Source organism: Salmo trutta, chromosome 35 (genome assembly GCF_901001165.1).
Source record: "Salmo trutta chromosome 35, fSalTru1.1, whole genome shotgun sequence".
In the NCBI taxonomy this organism is placed as follows: domain Eukaryota; kingdom Metazoa; phylum Chordata; class Actinopteri; order Salmoniformes; family Salmonidae; genus Salmo; species Salmo trutta.
In genome coordinates this window covers 31,025,237-31,039,750 of record NC_042991.1, presented here as the reverse complement: position 1 = coordinate 31,039,750, position 14,514 = coordinate 31,025,237, and positions in this window count along the sequence as shown.

Sequence of the window (14,514 nt, the reverse complement as noted above, 5' to 3'; positions counted from 1 at the left end):
TTTCTTTGTGGTTGTGGGTAGTTGTATTTTGCACTGCTAGTATTCATTTAGCCTGTGAAACTGTCCTTCGTCGTTCTAACTGTTTTGTTGTTTTTTCGTGGTCTCTTTATTTAATAAATATAAAGATGAGCATCGACATTCCCGCTGCGTATTGGTCCTCCCTTCTACACAACGACAACTGTGACACATCCTTCCATCTTTCCATCCTTCCATATGTTTCCTTCTCCCCACATTCACAATATAAAGAGTTTTTCGTATTTATGTAATAAACCCAATTAAATTGGTTTGCAAATGTTTAATTGTGAATAAAATTTAGAATATTGGGGTGTTGCAAAATCTATAAAACTGTTTCACAGTTGTACTGGTACTATGTAAAACTAGCTACAGTACCTATATGGTAAATACACTTCCTGCTCATGTAATAACTATGGAAGTATATAGCTTGCTCTAAATGTGTATGTGTACTGTATGTGTGCGTGTGTTTGTGTTTGAATGCGTTACCTCCCTAATCTATAGAAGACGTCTCCTACAGGTCCCCTCCACCCATCCACCCTAACCCAATCAGACACTCTCGGACTATAAATGCCACTTGAGGAAGTGCAGTTTAGTACCCTCAGGAGGTGCATGTCTCTGTCTCGGCTGCTTTAAGATGCTCCTCTCATTGTTTTGTCTTGTACACACACACACACACACACACACACACACACACAGATAAAAAAAACACTTTCCGTAGTGCATAAACATATGGCTGGATGTCATCGGCATTGTTTCTGAAAAATGTACACTGCTGTGGAGATATGTCACGTACACTGCTGTGGAGATATCTGTCATGTACACTGCCGTGCAGATATGTCATGTACACTGCTGTGGATATATGTCATGTACAATGCTGTGGAGATATGTCATGTTCACTGCTGTGGAGATATGTCATGAACACTGCTGTGGAGATATCTGTCATGTACACTGCTGTGGAGATATGTCATGAACACTGCTGTGGATATATGTCATGAACACTGCTGTGGTGATATGTCATGAACACTGCTGTGGAGATATGTCATGTACACTGCTGTGGAGATATGTCATGTACACTGCTGTGGAGATATCTGTCATGTACACTGCTGTGAAGATATGTCATGTACACTGCTGTGCTGACATGTCATGAACACTGCTGTGGAGATATCTTTCATGAACACTGCTGTGGAGATATCTTTCATGAACACTGCTGTGGAGATATCTGCCATGTACACTGCTGTGGAGATATGTCATGTACAATGCTGTGGAGATATGTCATGTACACTGCTGTGCAGATATGTCATGTACACTGCTGTGCAGATATGTCATGAACACTGCTGTGGAGATATCTGTCATGAACACTGCTGTGGAGATATCTGTCATGTACACTGCTGTGGAGATATCTGTCATGTACACTGCTGTGGAGATATGTCATGAATACTGCTGTGGAGATATGTCATGAATACTGCTGTGGAGATATCTGTCATGTACACTGCTGTGGATATATGTCATGTATATTATATCCTGCCTGTTTGGCCCTGTCCGGGGGTATCATCGGATGGGGCCACAGTGTCTTCTGATCCCTCCTGTCTCAGCCTCCAGTATTTATGCTGCAGTAGTTTATGTGTCGGGGGGCTAGGGTCAGTCTGTTACATCTGGAGTATTCTCTTGTCTTATCCGGTGTCCTGTGTGAATGTAAATATGCTCTCTCTAATTCTCTCTTTCTTTCTTTCTTTCTTTCTTTCTTTCTTTCTTTCTTTCTTTCTTTCTCTCGGAGGACCTGAGCCCTAGGACTACCTGGCATGATGACTCCTTGCTGTCCCCAGTCCACCTGGCCATGCTGCTGCTCCAGTTTCAACTGTTCTGCCTGCGGCTACGGAACCCTGACCTGTTCACCGGACGTGCTTGTTGCACCCTCGACAATTACTATGATTATTATTATTTGACCATGCTGGTCATTTACGAACATTTTAACATCTTGACCATGTTCTGTTATAATATCCACCCGGCACAGCCAGAAGAGGACTGGCCACCCCTCATAGCCTGGTTCCTCTCTAGGTTTCTTCCTAGGTTTTTGGCCTTTCTCAGGAGTTTTTCCTAGGGAGTTTTTCCCAGCCACCGTGCTTCTTTCACATGCATTGCTTGCTGTTTGGGGTTTTAGGCTGGGTTTCTGTACAGCACTTTGAGATTTCAGCTGATGTACGAAGGGCTATATAAATAAATTTGATTTGATTTTGATTTGATGTACACTGCTGTGGATATATGTCATGTACACTGCTGTGGAGATATGTCATGGACACTGCTGTGGAGATATGTCATGTACACTGCTGTGGATATATGTCATGTACAATGCTGTGGAGATATGTCATGTTCACTGCTGTGGAGATATGTCATGTTCACTGCTGTGGAGATATGTCATGAACACTGCTGTGGAGATATGTCATGTACACTGCTGTGCAGATATGTCATGTACACTGCTGTGGAGATATGTCATGAACACTGCTGTGGAGATATCTGTCATGAACACTGCTGTGGAGATACCTGTCATGAACACTGCTGTGGAGATATCTTTCATGAACACTGCCGTGGAGATATGTCATGAACACTGCTGTGGAGACATGTCATGAACACTGCTGTGGAGATATCTGTCATGAACAATGCTGTGGAGATACCTGTCATGAACACTGCTGTGGAGATATCTTTCATGAACACTGCTGTGGAGATATGTCATGAACACTGCTGTGGAGACATGTCATGAACACTGCTGTGGAGATACCTGTCATGAACACTGCTGTGGAGATATCGTTCATGAACACTGCTGTGGAGATATGTCATGAACACTGCTGTGGAGACATGTCATGAACACTGCTGTGGAGATATGTCATGTACACTGCTGTGGAGATATGTCATGTACACTGCTGTGGAGATATGTCATGTACACTGCTGTGGAGATATCTGTCATGTACACTGCTGTGGAGATATGTCATGTACACTGCTGTGGATGATGATGGTCTCGGAGGAAATAGGAAAACATCTCTAGTAGTGGAAAGTGTTGAAACCGTCTATGAATAGTAACAGTAATTGATTCTTCACTCTCTCTCTTTGCACCCCCCTCTCTCTCTCTGCACCCCCCCTCTCTCTGCACCCCCCTCTCTTTCTCACTCCCTCACGCTCCCCCCTCTCTCTCTGCACCCCCCTCTCTCTCTCTGCACCCCCCTTTCTTTCTCACTCCCTCACGCTCCCCCCCTCTCTCTCTGCACCCCCCCTCTCTCTCTGCACCCCCCTCTCTCTTTCACTCCCTCGCGTTCCTACCCTCTCTCTCTCACTCCCTCACGCTCCCCCTCTCTCTCTCACTCACTCCCTCACGCTCCCCCCCCTCTCTCTCCTCTCTCTCTCCGTCTCTCCTTAAACCTTCCTCCTGCTCTCTCTCTCTCTCTTTGCGTCTCAAAGCCCCAGCCCCATGCCTCTCACATTCCTGCCATATTTTGGGGTGGCCGCTGAACAACACCAGTAAACCTGATCCCAACAGTCACACTCTGACGCGGTGCTAGAGTTTCCTCTTACAGACAGACAGACAGACAGACAGACATACGAGGTACGTACCTAAACAACCTCACTAGGACAAGGCCCAGCCATGACCCTGAAGAGGTGAAACGTAAATAGAAGCTGTGTGTGTGTGCATGTGTGCACAAGTGTGTTTGTCACCAATCCCTGACGGTGCAGTAAATGATACTACCACAGATCTCTTCTTGATAACGCTATCAATAAAGACGTCTAGGGAGGGGCCCTCCAGATTTAAAATAACCTTTCTCAATGGAAATTGCTGTCATGCTGTGAACTCATTGACTGAATTGAACTCATAGTGTGACAGTAAAAAGTCACAGGTTCTATAATGAGCAAGAGTGTACAATGTCCATATTAGGACAGCATCAGTCTCGGCAGGACTTCTTTAAATGTAAGTTGAGGGCCATAAAAGGATGAGGGCCATAAACGGACTAGGATTGCGTAATAACTGATGTCACTGTGTGGTTCTCTCTCATGGGTATACTGACCAGGAATGGTAAAAGACAATAAAGGGGGGATTTTACTGCAGCTTAATAACATCAATGACATCTGTCTACACCTCTTTTTCGGTGTCCCTCTGTTTCTCTGACCCCCCCCCCTCCACCCCTCCACCCCTCAGGGCTACTCAGACAGGCCCATCCCTTCCACCTGTCTCTATTGTAACCTGCCCCAGTCATTACATCTGTCCCTGAGCCGTGCTGTAAGTGCACATGTCAACGTGCAAATTACAGGACAGCGGCACACGTTGTACGCAACCGATACACTCATCCTCCCTCCCTCCCTTTTCTGACTACGAAGCCCAAAGTGATAGAGACTGAGAGACAGAAGAGAAGAGAAAAACAAAGAATTGAGGGGTCTAATCTGGGTGGCGGTGAAGAAAGAGGGAAGGTGGGAACATGCCCTCGGTGGGGGGAGGGGGGTGGGTGACAATACAGAAGGTGAGATAGGAGTGATGTAGCTGTTATTGAGGCCTGTTTCTCTGGTCAGACACTGGACCTGGGTGACCCCACCTATGATCACATGATCCCAAACCATAGAGTCTACTTCCATAAGGGGTCAAGGTGATATTTGGGGTTAAAACGGTTCACTTTGTTCAGCATTCTTCTCTTGTCGACTCATTTGTAATTTAAACAAGAAAAAAACGCCAGGAGTTGGGTTTTAAGTGAAGAGCTCTGCTTGCTAAAGTATATACTGTACCCACTGGGCAGTGGTGGAAAAAGTACCCACAAGTCATACTTGAGTAAAAGTATAGCTAGTACCTTAATAGAAAGTTACTCAAGTAAAAGTGAAAGTCACCCAGTAAAATACTACTTGAGTAAAAGTCTAAAAGTATTTGGTTTTAAATATACTTAAGTACCAAAAGTAAATGTAATTGCTAAAATATACTTAAGTATCAAAAGTATAATTACAAGTATAAATGATGTAAAATTCCTTATATTAAGCAAAGCAGACGGCACCATTTTCTTGTTTTTAAAATGTACAGATAACAGGGGCACACTCCAACACTCAGACATTATTTACAAAAGATGCGTTTGTGTTTAGTGAATCCGCCAGACCATAGGCAGGCAGTAGGGATGATCACATGTTCTCTTGATAGGTGCGTGAATTTCACAATTGTCCTGTCCTACTAAGCATTCAAAATGTAACAAGTACTTTTGGTTGTCAGGAAAAATGTATGGAGTAAAAAGTACAATATTTTCTATAGGAATGTAGTGAAGTAAAAGTAAAAGTTTTCAAAAATATAAATAGTAAAGTAAGTACAGATACTTAAATAGTACTTTCAAGTATTTTTACTTAAGAACTTTACACCACTGCCACTGGGCACACACTGGTTAAATCAATGTTGTTTCCACATCATTTCAATGAAATGACGTTGACCCAACGTGGAATAGACGTTGTATTGACGTCTGTGCCTAGTGGGCAGGCTGCAGCTTTGGTCTAACTTCCCAGACCACTCGGCTGGATGTTGGGAAATTCAGATTGACCAATCATGATGGATGTTTGTGTAGCGGATGACTAAGTGCATCTCTACTGCCGTCCTGAGTCCTAGAAGTACTGTCACCCCAGATCCAGAGATGAATCGGCGTTTCTGGGGTCTGTGTAATTGACAGTGCTTCTTCAATATGGTGTGTTATGGTGCAGAGGGTTGTGTGTGTTTCGGGCCACAGTATGAGGCTGACATTCCGTTCTGTTACAAATGGACAAGTCAATGTAATAGAGATAGGTTGGAAATACAGGTGCTTGTTGAGTAACCTTGTCTGAGACCTGAAGATTCATGTTGGCTACCCAAGCTTATACGTTAGTTTTAGCTCAGCGGGTTAAGATAACATTGTGGCACACGGGAGACCTGGGTTTGAGCCCCGGTCGGTCACATAAAGTACAGATGACGTAGACCTAGTTAGTAGATTCTCTTGATTTCTGTCTGTCTTTCAAACAAAGATAAAAGATTATTCTCCAAACTGACATTATTGCTTCCTCTTAACTGCCTTACCTGTACCGTGTGTGTGTGTGTGTGTGTGTGTGTGTGTGTGTGTGTGTGTGTGTGTGTGTGTGTGTGTGTGTGTGTGTGTGTGTGTGTGTGTGTGTGCGCGCAAGTGCGTGCATCCTCACAAGTAGTACGCATAAACGTGAGAGGATACAAGCTTTCAAAGGAACTCTTTCACTTGTGTCATTGTGGAGTTGTGTTTACTATAGAGCTGTGTCTTTGTGTTCCCCTCTCTCAGCGGCTATGGTGTGAGGCCGTAACTAACCTGAGTGCCATTCTCAACACGCTCAATTCCAACAACTTCCCCTCGTCTCAAGAAGACTGGCAAACACTAATCTTTTCTTTCTTCTGAGAGAAGTGTATGTGTGAAATGAATACTGTGTACTATAAAAATGTTGTTCTGAAAAAGGATAGGTTAAGTCAACCACAAACAATAACACTCAGTCTACATGCCTCACCCAGAGTGGTGTAAGAGGCTTTCAGTAACATTTAAGTCATATCATTATTCTACATGTCTGTATATTTCACCTGTATCAAATAATTTCTCTGTCAGTGTATCTCATTCGTTCCAATGAGATCCCAAATCACTCAAATTGAGGCTAAAGTGAGACAAAGTGTGCATCCCAAATGTCACCCTATTCCCTTTATAGTGCACTACTTTTGACCAGGACCCCTAGGGAATAGGGTGCAAATTTGGGACTTAGCCAAACAGACACAGATGATGACAACACACTTTATATTTCCTGTAATTTGCGCTGTAGGGTTATTTTCCTTGGGCACTGTAATTTCCTTGTCTGGCTCTTCAATAACATCCTGTTGTCAGTGAGTGTAGGCCTACAGCTGAGGGGGACGGGTTTCTTTGACGGACCGAGACATCACACAGGACAGTGGAGACACACTATTATTCTATTCTAAATAATGACACCTGAATGGGGGGAAAGCGGAAGGAAATTGTGGTGGGTTTTTTTGGTCTCTTTTGTATGAGCCCTGTTGTTGTTGTTGTTTTGTTGTCAGCTTGAGGTCCCTCAGACAACAACTTTTAGAAGCATGGTGGTGATGCTGGTTCCAACGTTTAAATGATTCCTTGGTTTTATTCTGGTCCCTGGTTCCCATTAATGGCCTAAAATATTTTTGGGGGTTTTACAATTAACTTTTCATCAACCTACATTATTTTGTGATCGGTTGACATTAATGTCATAAGAATAGAATATAATTGTATTGTCCATCCGAGGACAGAAATGTGCCTTTTGCCTCACCTCAGCAGTATTACAAGTACGTCAGGTAAAGTTTAACGGGTAAGAAACTAAGAGCCTTTGCACAATATTGTTGTTCCAGCTAAAAGGAAAGAGGATACCAACGAATAAAACCCCCAACTCTGACACACAAAAGTTGGGTAGTTAACCTGCTCACTCATCCACCACAATGGACCTGAGATTTATGTTCTATCTGACCCAGTGACCTTCTGCAGTGAACAAGGCAGGTGGTCATCCCTCTTCCACAGTGGTGTAAAGTACTTAAGTAAAAATACTTTAAAGTCCTACTTAAGTAGTTTTTTGGGGTATCTGTACTTTACTATTTCTATTTTTGACAACTTTTACTTTTACTTCAATACATTCCTAAAGATAATGCTTAACTTTTTACTCCAGACATTTTCCCTGACACCCAAAAGTACTTGTTACATTTTGAATGCTTAGCAGGACAGAAAATGGTCCAATTCGCACTCTTATCAAGCGAACATCCTGGTCATCCCTACTGCCTCTCATCTGGTGGATTAACTAAACACAAATGCCATGTTTTTAAATGATGTCTGACTTTTGGAGTATGACCCTGGCTATCCGTAAATAAATTAAAAAACAAGAAAATTGTTCTGTCTGGTTTGCTTAATATAAGGAATTTAAAAATATTTGTACTTTTACTTTTGAAACGTATGTATATTTTAGCAACTACATTTACTTTTGATACTTAAGTATATTTAAAACCAAATACTTTTAGACTTTTACTCAAGTTGTATTTTACTGGGTGACTTTCACTTTTACTTGAGTCATTTTCTATTAAGGTATCTTTACTTTTACTCAAGTATGACAATTGTGTACTTTTTCCACCACTGCTCTTCCAGCCACATAACAGAGACAGACAGGTGCTTCCTGTGAGGGTGTACACTGTTGTTGACCATGAGCTCTGGACAATGGAGAATGTGGGAGTGGGAGATGACTACTCATTCAGAGTGATAGACACATGCACACACACTCTCTCACTCTCGCACACACACACACACATGCACCACTCTGCCTAGGATACAGAGGCAGGAGCAGGAGACAATGACTCTGTGAGCTGTATCTACAGTTGACATAAGCAAACAAGATAACCCCTTTTGTGGAGGATGGTATTCCTGACATGAGGTCATTCAGGGGAAGTGGGAGTAGGGACATTTTTATTTAACTAGGCAAGTCAGTTAAGAACAAATTCTTATTTACAATGACGGCCTAACCCGGACAACACTGGACCAATTGTGCGCTGCCCTATGGGACTCCCAATCACAGCCGGTTGTGATACAGCTGGAATCAAACCAGGGTTTGTAGTGACGCCTCTAGCACTGAGATGCAGTGCCTTAGACCGCTGCGCCACTCTGGAGCCTATGTTACTGACACCATGAACATTTACTACAGTAAGACTAGCTGAGATCCATACAAAGATTATACTCAAAATTACTACAACAAATGTTAGTATGTCAGTCAGTCAGTCAGTCAGTCAGTCAGTCAGTCAGTCAGTCAGTCAGTCAGTCAGTCAGTCAGTCAGTCAGTCTGTCTGTCTGTCTGTCTGTCTGTCTGTCTGTCTGTCTGTCTGTCTGTCTGTCTGTCTGTCTGTCTGTCTGTCTGTCTGTCTGTCTGTCTGTCTGTCTGTGCCAGTCTATCTGCCTGGATGCCTGTCTGTCTCTCTTGCTGCCTCTCTGTCTTTTTGACATACTTGACCTTCCGTCCGTCTGTCTATAATGACAGAGTGTGAAGGAATGTGCTATAGGTAAGTGTCTGGAGCAACCGTGGAGTAGTTAAATATAACACAGAGGTTTTACGTCACTTTTTAACACTGCCATAGAGATGAAAGATTAACAAACATGCAAAACGACCAACACAAACGCCTCGGACAACTCCTGTCCGTCGCTGACCAATCAGGAAGTTAACCCACATAGCAGGAGAACAGGAATGTACCGAACCGAGGAACAACACCCCTGTGACACCTAGGACCATATATATCTGCAGGTGAAATTGTCTTGTTTATTACAACACCTCGTCTCTCCACTTTCACTGTGCATTTGACCATGAGTGGAAGTCATGTGACTCGTCATTGAGTGGAAGTCATAAGATAAGTCGTCTTCTGTTCTACTTGCCAACTCTGAAAAGTGTGTCTCAGTCCAACATACCAGTTCTGATATTAGGAGATTTTTATTTTTTTAAATAACATTACTTTGACACCACATGCAGCAGGAATAAAAATAACGCTTTCGACTGGAGATTTAGCATTCTAAGTTTAGGCTTATTTCTCTTTTTTACTTCTGAATTGCTTTTCTGTGATGGCATCCCAAAAAAAGTATAATTCCTAAACAAAACTCCAGTATGGGGCCTCCCGAGTGTCACAGCGGTCTAAGGCACTGAATTGCAGTGCTTGAGGTGTCACTACAGACCCGGTTCGATCCCAGGCTGTGTCATAACCGGTTGTGACCAGGAATCCCATAGGGTGGCGCACAATTGGCCCAGCGTTGTCCGGGTTAGGGGAGGGTTTGAACGGGTGTGCTTTACTTGGCTCATCGCGCTCTTGTGGCGGGCCGGGCACCTGTAGACTGACTTCAGTCATCAGTTGAGCGGTGTGTCCTCTGGCACACTGGGGGATCAGTGTTGATGCCGGGTGTCTTTATCAGTGTGTGCTTGACAAGACTTCTGTCATTCCACTTGGTCACATAGGGTTTGGTTAAAAAAGTAGTAGCTATGACATCAGTGGTTTTTACAGTGATTTAGGACCATAAATACACACACACACACACACACACACACACACACACACACACACACACACACACACACACACCTGTGCAAAAGTTTTAGGCAGGTGTGGAAAAAATGCTGTAAAGTAAGAATGCTTTTAAAAATAGACATGTTAATAGATTATATTTATCAATTAACAAAATGCAAAGTGAGTGAACAGCAGACAAATCTATATCAAATGAATATTTGGTGTGACCACCCTTTGCCTTTAAAACAGCATACATTATTCTAGGTACACTTGCAGACAGTTTTTGAAGGAACTCGGCAGGTAGGTTGGCACAACCATATTGGAGAACTAACCACAGTTCTTCTGTGAATTTAGGCAGCCTCAAGTGCTTCTCTCTCGTCATGTCCTCCCAGACATACTCGATGTTGCGATCAGGGCTCTGTGGGGGCCATACCATCACTTCCAGGACTCCTTCTTGTTCTTGTTCTTCACGCTGAAGATAGTTCTTAATGACTTTCGCTGTATGTTTGGGGTTGTCATGATGCAGAATACATTTGGGGCCAATCAGATGCCTCCCTGATGGTATTGCATAATGGATAAGCATCTGCCTGTACTTCTCAGCATTGATGAGACCATTCATTCTGACCAAATCCCCAAGTCCATTTGCAGAAATGCAGCCCCACCATGCTCGCTGTTGAACCTCCACATGCTTCACTGTTGCCTGCAGACACTCATTCATGTACTGCTCTCCATCCCGTCGGCGAACAAACTGCCTTCTGCTACAGACAAATATTTAAACATTTGACTCATCAGTCCAGAGCACCTGCTGCCATTTTTTCTGCACCCCAGTTCCTGTGTTTTCGTGCGTAGTTGAGTCCCTTGGCCTTGTTTCCACGTCGGAGGTATGGCTTTTTGGCCGCAAGACTTCCATGAAGGCCACTTCTGACCAGACTTCTCCGGACAGTAGATGGGTGTACCAGGGTCCCACTGTTTCCTGCCAATTCTGAACTGGTGGCACTGCTGGACATCTTCTGATTGCAAAGTTTCCTTGGCCGACCACTGCGTCTACGGTCCTCAACGTTGCCCGTTTCTTTGTGCTTCTTCAAAAGAGCTTGGACCGCACATCTGGAAACCCCTTGACATTTCTGCCTGGGAGAAACCTTGCTGATGCAGTATAACTACCTTGTGTCTTGTTGCTGTGCTCAGTCTTGCCAAGGTGTATGACTTTTGACAGTAAACTGTCTTCAGCAACCTCACCATGTTAGCTGAGTTTTGCTGTTCCTCGCCCAGTTTTATTCCTCCTACACAGCTGTTTCTGTTTCAGTTAATGATTGTGTTTCAACCTACATATTGAATTGATGATCATTAGCACCTGTTTGGTATAATTGTGTAATCATACACCTGACTATATGCCTACAAAATCCCTGATTTTGTGCAAGTGTACCAACAACAATTAATGCTGTTTTGAAGGCAAAGGGTGGTCACACCAAAAATGGATTTGATTTTTCTTCTGTTCATTCACTTTGCATTTAGTTAATTGGTAAATATAATCTATTAACATGTCTATTTTTGAAAGCATTCTTACTTTACAGCATTTTTTCACACCTGCCTAAAACTTTTGCATAGTACTGTATATACACTGCTCAAAAAAATAAAGGGAACACTAAAATAACACATCCTAGATCTGAATGAAAGAAATAATCTTATTAAATACTTTTTTCTTTACATAGTTGAATGTGCTGACAACAAAATCACACAAAAATAATCAATGGAAATCCAATTTATCAACCCATGGAGGTCTGGATTTGGAGTCACACTCAAAATTAAAGTGGAAAACCACACTACAGGCTGATCCAACTCTGATGTAATGTCCTTAAAACAAGTCAAAATGAGGCTCAGTAGTGTGTGTGGCCTCCACGTGCCTGTATGACCTCGCTACAACGCCTGGGCATGCTCCTGATGAGGTGGCGGATGGTCTCCTGAGGGATCTCCTCCCAGACCTGGACTAAAGCATCCGCCAACTCCTGGACAGTCTGTGTTGCAACGTGGTGCTGGTGGATGGAGCGAGACATGATGTCCCAGATGTGGTCAATTGGATTCAGGTCTGGGGAACGGGCGGGCCAGTCCATAGCATCAATGCCTTCCTCTTGCAGGAACTGCTGACACACTCCAGCCACATGAGGTCTAGCATTGTCTTGCATTAGGAGGAACCCAGGGCCAACCGCACCAGCATATGGTCTCACAAGGGGTCTGAGGATCTCATCTCGGTACCTAATGGCAGTCAGGCTACCTCTGGCAAGCACATGGAGGGCTGTGCGGCCACCCAAAGAAATGCCACCCCACACCATGACTGACCCACCGCCAAACCGGTCATGCTGGAGGTTGTTGCAGGCAGCAGAACGTTCTCCACAGCGTCTCCAGACTGTCACGTCTGTCACATGTGCTCAGTGTGAATCTGCTTTCATCTGTGAAGAGCACAGGGCGCCAGTGGCGAATTTGCCAATCTTGGTGTTCTCTGGCAAATGCCAAACGTCCTGCACGGTGTTGGGCTGTAAGCACAGCCCCCACCTGTGGACGTCGGGCCCTCATTACCACCCTCATGGAGTCTGTTTCTGACCGTTTGAGCAGACACATGCACATTTGTGGCCTGCTGGAGGTCATTTTGCAGGGCTCTGGCAGTGCTCATCCAGCTCCTCCTTGCACAAAGGCGGAGGTAGCGGTCCTGCTGCTGGGTTGTTGCCCTCCTACGGCCTCCTCCACGTCTCCTGATGTACTGGCCTGTCTCCTGGTAGCGCCTCCATGCTCCGGACACTACGCTGACAGCCACAGCAAACCTTCTTGCCACAGCTTACATTGATGTGCCATCCTGGATGAGCTGCACTACCTGAGCCACTTGTGTGGGTTGTAGACTCCGTCTCATGCTACCACTAGAGTGAAAGCACCGCCAGCATTCAAAAGTGACCAAAACATCAGCCAGGAAGCATAGGAACTGAGAAGTGGTCTGTGGTTACCACCTGCAGAACCACTCCTTTATTAGGGGTGGCTTGCTAATTGCCTATAATTTCCACCTGTTGTCTATTCCATTTGCACAACAGCATGTGAAATTTATTGTCAATCAGTGTTGCTTCCTAAGTGGACAGTTTGATTTCACAGAAGTGTGATTGACTTGGAGTTACATTGTGTTGTTTAAGTGTTCCCTTTATTTTTTTGAGCAGTATATATATATATATATAGACTATTTCATAGTTTGATGTCTTCACTATTATTCTACAATGTAGAAAAAAGTTAAAATAAAGAAAAACCCTTGAATGAGTAGGTGTGTCCAAACCTTTGACTTTATATATATATATATATATATATATATATATATATATATAGTACCAGTCAAAAGTTTGGACACACCTACTCATTCAAGGGTTTTTCTTTATTTTAACTTTTTTCTACATTGTAGAATAATAGTGAAGACATCAAACTATGAAATAACACATATGGAATCATGTAGTAACCAAAAAAGTGTTCAACAAATCAAAATACGTTTTATATTTGAGATTCTTCAAAGTAGCCACCCTTTGCCTTGATGACAGCTTTGCACACTCTTGGCATTCTCTCAACCTGGAATGCATTTCAATTAACAGGTGTGGCTTGTTAATGTGTTTGAGCCAATCAGTACTGTGTAGTGACAAGGTAGGGGTGGTATACAGAAGATATTCCTATTTGGTAAAAGACCAAGTCCATATTATTGCAAGAATAGCTCAAATAAGCAAATAGAAACGACAGTCCATCATTACTTTAAGACATGAAGGTCAGTCAATGCGGAAAAAGTCAAGAATTTTTTTAGTTTCTTCAAGTGCCGTCGCAAAAACCATCAAGCGCTATCATGAAACTGGCTCTCATGAGGACCGCCACAGGAAAGGAAGACCCAAAGTTTCCTCTGCTACCAAGGATAAGTTAAAGTTACCAGCCTCAGATTACAGTCCAAATAAATGCTTCACAGAGTTCAAGTAATAGACACATGTCAACATCAACTGTTCAGAGGAGACTGTCTGAATCAGGCCTGCATTTTTTTAAATTATTATTTTTGATAATAGGCAACTCTGGGATGCTGGCCTTCTAGGCAGAGTTCCTCTGTCCAGTGTCTGTGTTCTTTTGCCCATCTTAATCTTTTCGTTTTATTGGCCAGACTGAGATATGGCTTTTTCTTTGCAACTCTGCCTAGAAGGCCAGCATCCCGGAGTAGTCTCTTCACTGTTGACATTGAGACTGGTGTTTTGAGGAAGTCTGCCTAGAAGGCCAGCATCCCGGAGTCGCCTCGTCACTGTTGACGTTGAGTCTGGTGTTTTGTTGGTACTATTTAATGAAGCTGCCAGTTGAGGACTTGTGAGGCGTCTGTTTCTCAAAGTAGACACTCTAATGTACTTGTCCTCGTGCTCAGTTGTGCACCGGGGCCTCCCACTCCTCTTTCTATTCTG